We start from the raw sequence: 12,308 nt of genomic DNA, 5'->3' as shown, positions 1-12,308 counted from the left end.
GGCTGCCCTTATGGGGGGGGGGGGAGGTGTGGAGACAAGGCCACAGTGGCATGTGGCTTTCCTGTCCTCAAAGTGGGGAGAGATGGTTCTTTTTGAAGTTGGCTCCTGTCTAAGGGGGGGACCCTGCTCGGGGTCCACCAAACTCGGAGGGCAGGGGACAGTCGTGTTTGTGGCTGTCTCGGAGTTTGTTTCTGTGGTCACTCAACACTCAGGGATGGACAGAAGGGCCTGGCCCGGGCAGAGGGTCCTCACAATGTCACCAGGCCAGATCTGCTGCCTACTGCCAGCTCTGTGTCCGTCGTGGATCCTGTGGCAGTTCTCCACATAGGTGGTGAAAATGGTGCGGTTATGTAGAGAGTGACAGGAGCTGAGTTTGAGGCTCAGGCTGTAGGCACACACTTGAGTGAGGCCTGGGGGCTGGGGGACCTCATTTAAACTCCTCTCCTGCTTGGGCCACCACCACCTATCAGATAAGGGCAGGGCAGGCCGCTGGAGGGGGCCAGGCCCAGCATGTGCTCCTGGGGCGATGGGCCGGCGCAGGTGGGCATCCGGAAGGGCTGCCTCCTCAGGGGTCCAGCTCTTCCTTAGGATGTGGGTGACCCTGGGGGATTTCTGGGCAGTCACAGCCCTGTGACGTCAGCACTGTGTGGCCTTGGGCCAGTCACTCAACCTCTCTGAGACTCAGCCCCACATAGGTGAAACCTCACTCTGGGGAGACCGGGTGGTGGGGTATGGAAGCCAAGAGCTGAGGGGTGATGAGGGTGCCACGTGGGAATCGGGAGCACCTGGGTTTGGCTGGTGGGGGGAAGGTGTGGCTTCTAAGGGGCGGGGCAGGGGGTTGCCTCTCCTGCTGGAATGCTCTGAGGCAGGGAGCTGCCCTTGTTTCTTACCCTCTCCGGGCCCGGGTGGACTGGGTACAGCCCAGGCCCTCAGCAGGTGCCTGCCAGGTGTAGGCCTCAGTCAGAGCTCTGCAGTCCTGAGCCTGGGGGCCTGGAGCTTCTGAGGACCCCGTGGGGCAGGTAGTGGACCAACCCCTCCCTGATCCCATGGCCCTCTCTGTGCCTCTGTTTCTTAATCTATAGGTGGGCATTACTGTGGTGTCCCCTCCTGAGGGTCACATGTGGGTGACTGGAGCGCTGGGTGAGGGTCAGTCCCCAGGGAGCACCACTCAAGGCTGACCCTGGGGCAGGGGTCACCGTGGACCATTTGGCGGGACCTGGAGTTTGGGGAAGCTCGTGGAAGACAAGGCAGCCCCCAGCCTCTCGGTCACATGCTTCTGCCTGCCTACGTCCTTGTCCTGCGCCTGGCCCCCCTGGGAGCCGGCTCACCAGCGTTAATGTGTGCGAGGTGCCAGCTCAGGGCTGGGCATGCCCGGGCCGTAGGGTGAAGGTGTCGCTGGGGGACAGGGCGCAGGGAGGGCATTCCAGCTGGGCCTGGTCTATCCTGCACGGGGACGGGTGCGCTTGGGGACTTGAGGACTGAGAGGCCCCCAGGAACGGGCTTTTGCAGCCCTGGGGGTCCCTCTCTCTGGCTGACGGACACGTGTTGGCAGTGGTTCTTGAACTTGGTGGCCCACCGCTCGCTGGCTGCTGCCCATGGGGCCTAGCTGAAGGCAGATGCTGCCTGACACAACCCGCGCCCCGTCCCCTCCACCAGGCCCTCCCCGGATCGACTCAGGCTGGGGGGAGAGGGGCGTCAAGGGCCAGAGTGTTACTCCCTCCCCGCGCCCCGAGAAAGGCTGGCCCCAGGGTGGAAGCTGTGGCTCTTGGGCTGAGTCTGGGGGTATGGGCCAGCTCAGGGCAGGAGGGAGGTCACAGTCCTCCCCTGGGCAGTTTCTTTGCATTCTAGCACATTCTCCAGCCTATGCTCTTCTCACAAAGGGGCTGCTTCTCCCTCACGCTGGGTAGCTTTACATGCGCCGGTGCCCGGGCTCACGCAGGCACTCACACACGTGAACGCACACGAGTGCGTGCACGCTCACAGATGCCTTCACCTGTGTGCGAGCCTGGACTGGGCCGTGGGTGCTGTGGTCTCCTGCGGGGGGTGGTCAAGGTCATGGCTGAGGGGAGCCAGACCCCCGCCCCACCCTTGGCCCTCAGCCTCACCCCTGCTCTCATTTCAGTTGATGGGCTGAGTCACCAGGTCCCGGTGGCCTGAGGCTTGAGGAGCCTGGAGCCGTCCCTCTCGGTGGCTGGCCCTGAAGGACTGCCCCACTGTCACCGGCCACCTGCAGTCACTGCCCTTGAGCAGGTCCACCCATTCTCCATCCTCCTCCCTGTCCTCCACCTTCCCCAGGTCAAGGGCTCATGGGTGGAACAGCATCCCCCCAAATTCATGTCCACCTGGAGCCTTAGGATGGGACCTAAGTGCATTTGGAGCTGTAATAAGTTAAGATGAAGCCATCCTGGATTAAGGTGGCTTAATTCCATGGCTGGGTCCTTACAAGAGAGCAGGGGGAGATTCAGGAGGGAGGAGGATGTCCCATGCCACATGACAATGGAGGCAAAGCTGGGCTGATGCAGCCACGAGCCAAGGAAGGCCTGGGGCCTCCAACAGCTGGGAGAGGCAGGAAGGGTTGTGCCCCGGAACCTCTGGAGGGAGTGTGGCCCTCATACAGGACGTCCGGCCTCTAGAACGTCAGACACTCCATGTGCATTAAGGCCCCAGTTTGTGGCACGTTGCGATAGCTGCCCCAGGACACTCCTGCAGGGCGGCTCTGAGCCCCACGGGGCCTCATCTGGGGCCGAGCCTGCCTCTGCCTTGATGCCAGCCTCCATCTCCTCTGTGTAAACTGGGACAGCCCTACTCACCTGGACATGTCTTTGGAGGAAAGCAAGGTAACACGTGTGTAGGCGCCTCAGAACACGCGAGTTCACTGGACCGCAGTGATAGGAAGGCAGCTGTGGCCCAGGCCAGTAGCCCTCATCTGGGCACCTTGGGGCCTCGCTCTCGGCGTCCAGCTGCGTCTTGCAGAGGAGCCAGCACCAGCAGGACAGGCGGCCCGTGGCCTCCCCTCCCCCAGCAGAGGAAATGAGGGCAGCGGACGCCGGGCCAGAGCCAGCTCCCAGGCAGCCTGTCTGGCCTGTCGCAGTAGGCAGCGTCCCCGCCGGGTCCCTGCCTTCCTCAGCCAGGGTCAGCCTGGGGGGCAGGGGCCAGGGTGCCCTGGGGTCAGGGAAGGTCTGCTGAGGGTGACTCTGGAGTTAGCAGTTGGAGCCGCGCGGGAGCGGCCGCCAGAGCTAGGTATGTGGGGGTTTCTGGGAGGGTGTGGGCTCTCCCACTGCCAGCCCTGGGGCCAGGCATGAGCGGACAGGGGCTCGTACTCGCGAGGTCCCCAGCCCCTGCCCTGGCTCTGCCAGAGGAAGTGGCAGGACAGGAGTGGGCAGGGCCAGGGCAGTGGGTGGTTCTGGGCAGCCTGGGGGTCACTTGCCACAGAGGGTGTGTGAGGTGGGGCAGCGGGATGCTGGCCGGCATCTGGAGGCTGGGGCGGGTCCCCGGTCGCCTCTCACGGTGGGATGTGGCAGGTGGTCGCTTGTAGAGGGATATGTGGTGACTGTGTAATGGGCTGGTGGCTGTCTGCGTGGAGCTGCCTGTAGTCCCGGGCAGGTGGTTCGGCTCCACTTGCTGTGAGGCCCACCTGGCTGTCCGGGCACCCCCCTGGGAAGAAGGAATCCCACTTTTGGGGGACGCCACCCACACAGTATGCTCATAGGAAGGAGTCTGGCTGGTCGCGCTCGGCCTCATGCCTGAGGTCACTCCTTGTTGACAGCGAAACAGCAGGTTCTCTGCCCAGCCATCGACAGATACTGCCTTCTGCCCAGCTCCAGGCATCCCAACGCCGTCTCTTCCCTCTTTTTCTGACAGCTTTATTGAGATATGATTCACGTACCGTATGATTCATCCATTTCAAGTGTACACTTCAGTGCTTTTTACTGTATATATAGAAGTGTGCGGCCATCACCACTATTTCAGAACACTTTTGTCCCCCTCGTGCAAGCCGCACACCCGCCGGCAGCCCCTCGTGTGCTTCCTGTCTCTGGAGATCGCCTGTCTGGACATTTCCTACCTGCAGGCGTGCAGCTCAGGGTTGTCTGTGTCTCTCTCCATGGGCCCTCCGTTTTCTATCACTGGAACACAGGGAGTGGGCCTGGGTCTGGGGGCAGCTTTCGTGGATGCTGAGGGCTGGGCCACCACACACAGGCCCCTGCCCAGCACTCAGCATTGAGGCCCTGCTCCTGCAGTGCCACAGCGTGACTCGCCTTTTCTGCTGCCTGACGCCCTGGGTGCCTTTCTGGGGGCTTGCTGGCCATTTGAAGTCATCTTCTGGGATTCCCCGTGTGAGCCAGGCCTGCCCGGCTGTGGGTGGTATTTATATGTTCTGGAACTGAGGTCAGAGGTGTGCATCAGGGCTGATGCTTTCACACCTTAGCCGTCTCACTGGTCTGGGGCAGGGGATGCAGGCACCGCTGGGGCGAGTCTTTCCCGACCCCCGTGCTCAGTGGCGTCAGGTTGGTGGCTTGAGACGGGCTGTGGTGGGAGAATTTGCGCCCCAGGAGCCTCCAAAGCCTCCACGTCAGAAACCTCCTCCGTCTCTTTCTTCCAGAGAGCCGGTTGTTAAGCATTACCAGGGGTGTAGGCCAGCTTGTTAATCCCAGGAAGCGGCCTGGAATCCTTTTGGCATGAGGCAGGCATCCTCAAGAGGCAGTTTCTGGCCCCTGGGGATGAATGACCCAGAGGGATGGCCGTGCTCCCTCTTGGGTCACTCAGCCCTGGAGGGAGCCCCTGGCTGGGGCCTGCTCAGGGAGGGCGGGGCCAGGGCTTGCACAGTCCTGCCCCTGGCTGAGGCCACACCTGACCTGAGCCCTGCCCCTGCTGCCCCAGCCCACCTCACCCCACTCTCTGCCCGCACTGGGTTCCAGGCAGAAACTTGGAGGCCAGGATGGCAGGAAGTTCTGGGCTTGGGCTGCCCTCCCGCCCCTCAGCAGCTGGTGCTGGAGTGGGAGCCAGTGCATCGGATTCTGCTTTATTTTTCCTTCTTGTGATGGGCGGCCCTGCAAGTCCTGTCTGAAACTGACTGGCTGCAGTGCTTCCTGGGTCTAGCCGTGCATCTGTAGGTTTTCTCCTGGGTGGGTCTGAGCCTGGCTGCCTCCGGCCTCTGCACAGCTGCTCCCCCCATGCTCCCCCGCCCATGCTTGTGAGAGGGACTCATTCATCCAGCTCAGTACCCCTCAGGGTGACCCCGTGCCCAGCAGGTGTCAGGGCAGGGTCCTCAGATGAACAGGGTGGGCAGAGGGGGTCACCCTCAAGCCCCTGCAGGGAGTGGGGGCCGAGGGACGTGCAAGCCGTGGAGGGACCGGCAGACGGAGGCTGGGGGCCAATGAGAGGCCGTTTGTGTAGGGGAGACGGTGTCAGTGGGAGCGGCCCCGGGAGCGGAGAGATGGGACTGCAGTGCCCGTGTTTCCCTGTTCTCACCCAGCCACCCCCCACCCAACCACTCCTGCTGTGTGCCTTGGGCTGCTCGGTCACCAGGGCTGGGGGGGCCAGGGCTGAGGACATCCTGCGTGCCCACCCTGCCCCAGGACTAGCCTTGGGGTGGGTCCTGGGGCTCCTGGGAAAGAGTCAAGGGGCCTCTGTTGGTGGTGACCAGGCTGGCCTTGTCACACGCCGGCAGAAGGGGTGTCGCTCATTGGTGCTGAGCTCGTGGCACTTCTGTTGCTGCTCTACACGGCGACTGTGTTTATGTCCAGCGCTGGTCCTGGCCTGAAGGGGACCAGGCTGGGTGTCCAAACCCATACTGCCAGCATGTCTCCTGGCGTGAGAGAGTGCGTGCGATGTGTGTGCTGGGAGTGTGTGAGTGTGAGCATGTGTGCAGGGGTCTGAGTGGGGGTGAGGATGTGGGAGTGTGTGTGTGGGAGTGGGTGAGCCCACGTGTAAACATATGAGTGTACCTGTGTGAGGACATGGGGACGTGTGTGTGAGTGTGTCCCCTCTCTGGTTCTCCGGGGGGAGGCCCAGGCCCCCGGCTCTCTCCTGCCGCTGGGCAGTGAGAGCCCTCGGGCTCCCCTCTTAGGCTCTGGGTGATGGTGTAGTTCCTGACCCCCTGTGGACGGCAGGAGGGGGGATGACACCCCCCTCCGACCACGCCGACCGTCCAGCCACCTGCCAAGGGTCTGCGGTCCGGGGTCGGGGAAAGAACCCTCCTGTGTAGGCGGCTGCTGTGACCCCTGTGTCCGTGGGGGCCTTGCGGGGGGGGCCTCCCAGCTGCTTGTTTGTGTGTCCGTGGACTTTGCCGGGTCTAGGTCCGTCACTTCAGGTTGACACTTAAGCCGGCAGAATGGCTGCGGCCACACATTTGAGCTTCCCTCCCCCGGAGGCAGCGCCCTCCACCTTCCAGCCCTCCCCTCAGTCCTTGGGGTGCAAGACTGTCCAGGATGCCTGCTTGCTGGCCCCTTTCCCCCAGTGATGTCCTCGGCCCCATGCGGCCCCAACGCCGTCTGTACTCCACGCCGCAGGTGGCATCCACACCTGTCTCTGTACATTAGGACATCCAGACTGCAGGTAAAGAGGTTTGGAAGGTCCTGGGGTGGGGGCAGTGGGGCGCAGCCTCCCCACGCAGACGTGTCTCGGGCCCCTCTCACCTGCCGGGGTGGAGCCTGGGCGGCTGCGGAGGTGGGATTGCTGCACCCCTGCCCAGAGCTGCGTTCTGAGGTGGTCAGGGTGAGCCTGGTGGGGTGGCGGGCTGGGACTGAGAGCCATCCGTGACTGCCCCCACCCAGCGCCAGCTCCTGGGATGGGGGCATCCTGCAGCTGCAGCTTTCATCCTGGGAGGCCCACGGGGTGGTGGGTGTGCCGGGGCCCGAGCGACCCCTGCATCCGAGCAATCAGGGCTCTGATATCAGTCACCAGCGTCCTTTCATTTCTCTACTTGACCTCAGAGATTTGGGGGAGGAGTGAGGACATGGGCCTGGGTCCTCCAGGATGGGGTGGGCCTGGGTCCTGCCTGGGAGGTGCCACACAAGTCCAGTGACCTGCTTCCCTTCCTCTGCCAAGAGGATTCTGTTCCTCTCCAGGGGAACTTCTATGTCTGGGCCTTTGGGCAAACATTTGCCAAGAAACTCTGCCCCACGGGCCCCTCAGCGCTGGGTCCACCTTCCGGATGGTTCATGGGGGTATGAATGCCCCTCCTACTTGCCCTCTGTCCCGGGAAGCCCCAGACTCTTGCCACTTGCCCCAGCTGCGGGCTGGGAGGTGGGAGTATAAGGGACAGATGAAGGGCCCCTGGAGGCCTGGGCACACAGAGCTCTGCCCCTCGTGCTGTCCGCTCACCTCGGCCTCGTAACTCAGAGACGCCCGCCCAGGTTGCACAGCTTCTTCCTGCACAAGATCCTGTTTGCATCGCCGGGCGGGCTTGTTGGGCAGGGGCACTGGTGCCAGGATGCCCTCCGATGCCCTGCCAGGGCCCCGCCCCAGGCCTGCTGGTGACCCTGGGTGTGAGCCCCTGTCGGCTGCATCCGCACCAGGCAGGCCGGCTGGGGCACTGGGAATACCAGGGGGTGTGGCTGTCTCGCTCGGAGCCAGGCTCACTGCCTGGGCTGGGTGGGGCCCCTTGGAGGGCCTGGTTGCCCCCACTGGAACCGCAGGCCAGTGGGGGCTGGGCCGGCTGTTCTGTGTCCTCATGTGGTGCCGTGGTGCCGTGGGCTTCGGTGTGAGCCACGGGACCAGCTCCTCAGGGCCTCAGAGCCTGTGGCCGGCCCTGGACTAGGTGCGGTACGAGGTGGGGGCACGCAGCCGGCTGCCAGGCGCTCAGAACAGCAGTTTTGGCTGTACTTGGGGTGGGTGACCCCGTGGGGGTATTCGAGGCTACTCGGCCACAGCGGGGATCTGAGACCTCCCCTCCTTCCACAGGGGAACAAGTTGGGGGCCAGGAAGGGTGCTGGGCCCTGGTGGTAGGTGGGCACAGGGTGGACGAGTGGACAGGGTCCTGGCCTGTGTGTTGTCCTGAGTAGCAGGGGTGGGGCCGGGTTCCACCTGACTTCCGACAGTAGGGTGGAACGTCCAGTGAACTTCAAGGGCCAGACGGGGCTGTAGCAGGGAGGCAGTTGGTGCTCTGGCCTCGGAGCCCACGGCCCCCGGCAGAGATGCTGGTCAAGGAGTGGGCTCCCCGTGGTGTCTGGCCACGATGGGGGGTCGTCCAGGACCCTCACTGTTGTGGAAGTGGCCTTTGTTCCGGGAGGGTTTGGGCAGCGCCCCAAGGGAGTGGGTGAAGGATGAGGCTATGGGCGTCCGGTACAGATTGGAAAGGGGCTCTTGGGGGGAGCAGTGAGCCAGCCAGGGGCGCATTGGGGGTGCCCGCCCATGGGGGCCGGCAGGGTTGGCACGCCCCTGACTCAGTCTCCACAGGTGTCAGACCGCTTGCTTAACATCTTTTTAAATTGAGGTGAAATTCATATGACGTGAATTTCACCCCTTTGAAGTGTGCGGGTCAGTAGCATTTAGTACCTCTGCAGTGTTGTGCAGTACCACCTCTCTAGTTCCAGAGCCTTTTCATCACCCCGAAAAGAAGCCCTGTGCCACTGCAGTGCCCGTCCCGGCCCCTGTCCCCTGGACCCGCCTGTTCTGCACACTCCATAGGGATGGACCATGCAGTGCCGTGGAGGGGCCGTCGGACTCGCCCATGGCTTCTCCACCAGCTGCGCGGGGGCTCCTCTTTCTTCTACATCCTCACCAACACTGGTTAATTTCTGCTTTAAAGATCATGCCCGTCCTGGTGGCTGAGATGGCTCACTTATTCTTCAGAGTGGCTGCTGAGCCAGGCGGCAGCACGCAGCCCCTCCCAGCAGACTGGGAGACCGAGGCACTGGGCCTTGAGGCTGGAGGGGGCTGACTGGAAATGCTTCCTGAGCGCCGTGTGTCTCAGCCTCCTGGGGATGTTGGGACGGGGCCGGGACGGGGCCAGGCCGAGGGGCCAGCGAGGATGAAGGTGCAGTGGGGGAATGGCCAGCAGTGGGCAGGCAGGCAGGTAGAGGGCTCGGAGGGGGCTTGTGGGTGGCGCTTTTGGAAGATGGCTTCCGTCCCAGGTGAGGAACCGCCTGGAAACCACAGACCCCCGAGGAGGTTGGTTAGGGTCTGGGCCATGGGGTGGAGCTCAGTGGCCTCAGCAGGGCTGGATGTGGGGAGGGGGCAAGAGGAATCCAGAGGCAGTTGGGGTCTCCCACTTGGGGAGGGGGTGGGAGGGACCCAGGGAGCAGGTTTGCCTTGAGGGGGACATGGACTCCATGCTGGCTTTGGTTTGAGATGCTCCAGGACACCCAAGGGAAGGGCCAGGGCCAGGTGGATATCGGGGGTCTGGGGTCCCAGAAGAAGCTGGGGACCAGGGTGGGAGCTGGGGCCCTGATGGGGTCAGGAGGGGATGTAGGCCAAGCCTGGGTCCACTTGGGAGGAGGATGGCGTCTAGCCCAGGACAGTGAAGGGGGCGGCTGAGGAGGTGGAGGGTGCAGGGGCCACCCCGGGACCCAGAGTGAGGCACGACCTGCTTTCCTTCCTGCACTCTGGCCGCGAGATGCGGGTCCACTGACCTGAGGATGGCTGGAGTCACTGACCCTTCTCTTCGCCGATCCAGGCCACCTCCACCTTCCATCTCTGGGTCCCCATTGTTTCCCTGGGGAAACCTTACTGACCTCCAGCCATGTGGCTCCCCCAGGTGGGGGGCAGACAGAGACCTGTGGAGACCCAGGACCCTGTGACGCCAGGACAGGATCTGGGCTCCATTCTGTTTATGGTGAGACCGTGGGGGTCTTTAAAGACGAGAGGGATTGGGTTAGGCGTGGGTGATAATTAAATAAAATTATACACATCTGACTCTAGACGTAGTACATGCTTATTGTAGAAAACATGAAAACTGCAGACAACGAGAAGGTATTAACTACCCAGAATTCTACCACCCAAGACAGTCACTGTTCACATTTTGAGATATTTTCTTCCTGTTAGTTTTTTTTTTTTTAGACATGGTCGTGATCAGGATTTATAAACAATTCTATGTCCTGCCTCTTGTTCTCAAATTTACTGAGGCATAATAGAAATAGACTAAACTGTGCATGTTTAAAGTGTTGGGTTTGATGGGTTTGGTGTAAGGATATGTCAAAACTCATGAAGGATATATATTTGGGAGACCCCATGAACCCTTGACTCCGTAGTCAAATAACAAGCATTTGCTTTGAGCCGAACCGTTTCCTTGTGTATCCACTTTTTAAAATTAGCATAAAGTTGATATTTCCTCATTTATTTAAAACATCTTCTTAAATTCACTCTCTGGCTTCTTTTGCAAACGTACTATTGTTTTTACGGAATCCTTTCATTGTGATTATTTAGGCTGGTTTTTACTCTTATAAACACCACTGCAGGGAACATCTCTGTGTGAAGCGATTCCTGCCTGTGATGTTAACTTGCTCCTTCCTTTGTTTTTAGTCTGGATTTGTGTGCCATCCAGGCTGCTCTCTCGTTTAAATTCCCAGACCTGGAATCACTAGGCCTGGGAGTTGGCAGGTCTCCCAGGCCCTGCATGCATGTCTCCAAATCGCTTTCCAGAGGCTGCTCCAACTTACGCCCACCAGAGCGCCTGGGCAGCTGGTCCTGGTGTGTGGGCTTCGGCCAGACACCAGCTTCTAAGAAGTCACGTGGTCGAGAAGCTGACATCGGGTGTGACATTTCGTTTCTTTTATTATGGACGAGGCTGCACATTTTCCTGTGGGCTAGTCAAATTGTATTTCCTTGTTTGTGGGCTGACTGTGTGTTGTTTGCTTGTTTCTGTTTTGGGGTCTTAATGTACTTTTTTAGTTTTTGCTGATTGTGTGTTCCCAAAAGTAGTCACATCAGTCCTTGACAAATTTTCTGTCAATCATTCGTCCTGGTTTGTTGTTTCCTTTTAATTTGGGGCTTTTATGGAACATATGTTTCTATGTGGCCAAACCCATTGATCTTTCATGATTCCTTCCGTTGCTTTTAGCTTAAAAATCCCTCTCCATTGAGAAGCCTGATATTTATCTATTTTCTTCTCAGATGCTATAATTTGACTCACTGATGTCAATCTGAAGTTATTCTGGTGTGTGGTCTGTGAGGCAAGACCACACGGGGCCGGGCATTCTGTGCAGGGTCTTCCGCTGAGGCCAGGCCTGGCTCTGGGCTGTGATTTCGCTCTTTACCTGTTGGCCCATCTCTGCCGCAGAGCCATATGGTTTTAATGATTGTAGCTTTTGGACATGTTAAGAGTTAGAAAGGCAAGATCCCTCTCTCTGCACTTTTTCTAGTTTCTCTTGTTTAGAGCTTCATCCACTACAAGGCCATGGGTCTTGTTGATGGGTGCCTGGGAGGGGGTGAGGGAGGTGGGGTGACCCAAGTTGTGTGACAGCCCCCTGATGGATACCACTCACCTGACCTCACCCCCACTCATTGGTGGAACAAGTCACTCCTTTTACAAGAAGCCCGGCCTGGTACCTGGTTCTGTTCAGAACCGCTCCCTCCCCTCCTCACAGCTCCCCCCACAAATGGTCCATCCCCCCTTCCCGCCAGCCCCTCGGAGCCCTCCCTGGAGACGGACCGAGGCCAGGACCAGAGAGCACCAGCACCGAGGGTGGCTCACCAGAGGGATCTGCTGGGTACTGATGTCCACCCCCTTTGGGGAGCATAGGATCTGTGTCACCCCTCCCGTGTCACCTGCAGGACCAGGCCCCCCAAAAAAGGAGCCCCTTGTGAAGGGCCCTGAGACCTCCAGGGTGGGCAATGGGGGGATCTGTCCCCAAGGGACACCCAGGTCCTGGCCCTGCAGCCTCCACCCAAGCTTAAACCAGCTTCCCTCCCCCCTCCCCTTCCATGTCCATCCACTGAAGGCCATGGGTGGTGTGGCTCGTGCCCAGACCCTGACGCTGGACCCCACTCCTGCCCCCTGCTTACCCGCCCTCCCAGTGGGATCAGGCTGGTCCTGGAGAACTGGGTAGGACCTGTCATGTGGCGGGTGTTACAGTCGTGTACTCGGGGGACAGGGTGGGGGCAGAGTCCCAGAGCCAGCACCTGGCAGGTTTTATGGGGGACTGTGGGATGTCCAGGAGGCAAGGAGGGCTTGGGGACATGGGACTCTAGCCCTGTGGGGTCTGGAAGGAGGGTCTTCTGGCCCACCTGTCTCCCTTGGGTTCCCTACCCCAGTTGCAGGTCCCTGAGGTGATCTGGGGGACAGCAGAGAAGGTGTGGGAGGGGGGAATCCTCAAAGAATGTGTTGAACTTGAAAACGAAGCAGGAAAAGCAGGAAGGGAGAAGGGGGA

The 12,308-nt window shown here is 60.6% G+C and overlaps 1 protein-coding gene across 1 annotated transcript in view; it reads left to right on the top strand.

The window, feature by feature from the left end:
• Window positions 1-12,308, top strand: part of AATK (apoptosis associated tyrosine kinase) — a 40,300-nt gene that overhangs the window by 2,022 nt on the left and 25,970 nt on the right. The window lies entirely within an intron of this gene.

The sequence above is a fragment of the Neophocaena asiaeorientalis genome, unplaced genomic scaffold (assembly GCF_003031525.2).
Source record: "Neophocaena asiaeorientalis asiaeorientalis breed wild unplaced genomic scaffold, Neophocaena_asiaeorientalis_V1.1 scaffold30, whole genome shotgun sequence".
Taxonomy (NCBI): domain Eukaryota; kingdom Metazoa; phylum Chordata; class Mammalia; order Artiodactyla; family Phocoenidae; genus Neophocaena; species Neophocaena asiaeorientalis.
The sequence above is the reverse complement of the archived record's forward strand: the minus strand, read 5'-3'. Positions and strand labels throughout refer to the sequence as shown.